The following is a 2,765-nucleotide window of genomic DNA, read 5'->3' as shown; positions in this document are numbered from 1 at the left end:
CAGTGCGAGCAGCCGATTAAGCGCTCAAACACTAACAAACTGACAAGATCTTTCGCTGTCTGTAGCCGGGTACCCATTCCCACCTGGGTGAGGTGAGGAAAATTCGTGTAAAGTGCCTTTCCCAAGGACACAACGTCGGACCCTTGACGGGATTCGAACCCACGACCTTACGGTTGCGAGTCCGAGAGCCTAACCACTAGGCCACCGACGCCACACAAAGACATTAAAAAAGAGAAGAGATCAGGACGATAGGTGTTTGAAAGGAAAGGAGCAAACCACACCAGAGCACCCGCGTACCAGCCGCGAACCTCGTTTGAGCCCTCAAACGGGGTCTTCTTTAATTAAAAATGGGTTCTGTCGCAAGTTTTCATAGTTGATCTCCCACGTGGCTCAGTCTTGTAGGAGAGGGAAGTTACAATATCAGGTTATTTTTTTGTTTGTTTGTTGTTGTTTTTTAGTTTTAGTTTTAGTAGAGGTTTTACGGCGCTCGCAACTGCATAAGGTCATATGAACGCCAAAGGGTGGATGTCAATAGAGAGGTCCTTTATACAGGGAATCAGACCTACTCTGCTCACCTCTCTAGCTTCAACAGCACAAAGTCAGCTTCGGGCTTCGACTATCAAGGCACCCCGGAAATAGCGGGTCACATGAGTGGAGACAAACATACAAAAAAAGTAGAGGAAAACGACGATAGTAAGGATTAGGAAAGAAAAAGCAGCAGTTCCCTGTTGCAGTTCAAGCACAGTTATGAGCATGACATTGATGAACCACCCCATTTACAATTCTTCTGTGTATAAGAACATGTTAATGTCCCCCCTTTGGGAATGGCCTAAAGACACTTCATTTTTTAAATAGTAGAGGGTTTTACGGCGCTCGCAACTGCATAAGGTCGTATGAGCGCCAAGGGGTGGGAGTCAACAGAGAAGTCTTTACAGGGAATCAGACTTATTCTGCTCACCTCTCTAGCTTCAACAGCACAAGGTCTGCTTCGACTATCAAGGCACCCCAAAAATAGCAGGTCACAAGAGAGTGACAAACATACAAAAGAAGTAGAGTAAAAATGACAATAGTAAGGATTAGGAAAGAAAAAGCAGCCGTTCCCTGTTGTAGATCAGGCAAATTTATGAGCGTGACATTAATCAGGGGGGGCGTTTACAATTCTACTGTGTTTTACATAAGAAAAAGGTAAAGGTCCCTCTTTTCGGAATGGCTAAAAGACACTTCAGCCAGTAGCACCGCCCCGGGGGTGTTGTTTTTTTTTTTAAAAAGTTCCACCGCACTTGCAACACAATTAGGTCATAATATAAGTGCCGAAGATTAGAGGTGTTGCAAGAGAGTAACAAAGAACCAAAAAAAAAAAAAAAGAAAGAAATTAGAGAGATAGGGACGTTAAGTTATAATATGTGAACTGGACGTAAGAGGAAAGAAGGAGCAAACCACAGCACCATAGCAAAGCACCCGCCAGTCACCCACTTACAATAATATTTTTATGAGGCAACAGCCTGGTACATGACGCGTGATATGTCGCATGCTTATTAACGACCAATAGTTTTATTGTATAAGACTTTTTGGTTTAGAAAAAAAGTAAATAGAAGCACATCAACACAACAACGGTCGTTTGGTGCCGGGGGAAAAAAGCTAGACAGACAGAAACAACAGGAGGGAAGAAAAGAAGTAGAACATACCGGTAGCACCCTCCAACCGCCCACACAGAACAGAATAAGCAGGATACTGCTTGCATAATAAATATTTACGTAGCCGATATGGTAGCGGATCAAGTCAGGCTATACAGTTGGTGAATTCCAAAATAAAATCATATCATGGGTGGTTGGGGGGGGGGGTGTTCTGGTGTGGTTTGCTCATTCTTTCCTATCAAACATCTATTGTCCTTATCTCTCCCCCTTTTTTGTGAGTTTGTTACTCTCTTGTTACACCTCTAATCTTCTGCACTTGACTATATGACTGTATTGTGTTGCAAGTGCCGTAAAACTATCTAAAACTTAAAATATATATGTTATGGAGTGATAAGTTCATGCAAGTTAACAGTTTTACAATGGACAGGTGGATAGAATGATTGGCAGATAGATAGACAGAGAGATAGATGAGTATAAGCAAATAGGTTGGTTGACACATAATTTATATTACATAGAGGACAAAAGGAGGACACAAACAGAAATGTTAAACAACAATTTGTAAAGGTAGAATTACGATGCCTTATTGCACAGTTCCTCACCGAGTTTGTGAGCAAACATCATGTCATAGTGAACAAGATAAATATGACAGAAAACTAAAGTCACAATTTTAACAGTTTATTAGCTCCTTCTCTTTTTTTTCCACAAAAAAAGATACAAGTGTGACCACTGAATCTTATTATAAAATATAAAAGGCAAAAGTCTGGGTGCAACAAGATACAGTAAAAAAAAACTCTTCACGATAAACTAAGTTAAATGTAAATATGAGATCACAAAATTCAGTACAGGGAAACAAAAGAGGCAACATTTTAAAAGAAAAAACCCCCAAAGAACAAAACTAACAACAGTTCACTGCCAGCTGCATTTTATATAAAACAATGTCATCCTTTCCTGCATTCTAAAATTGCATCACGTACAGAAAGGTCTATCTCACATGACAAAGTTAAAAGCATGTATGCAAACACTTTCCTGCTCCCCAATACACACCCTCTAGATAATATACGCACAAACACACCCTGTGGTCACTGATACTAACAATACTACTACTACAATGCAGATGCTCTTCCCTACTCC

This window comes from Aplysia californica, unplaced genomic scaffold, assembly GCF_000002075.1.
Source record: "Aplysia californica isolate F4 #8 unplaced genomic scaffold, AplCal3.0 scaffold00038, whole genome shotgun sequence".
NCBI lineage: Eukaryota > Metazoa > Mollusca > Gastropoda > Aplysiida > Aplysiidae > Aplysia > Aplysia californica.
This window is presented reverse-complemented; position numbering follows the sequence as displayed.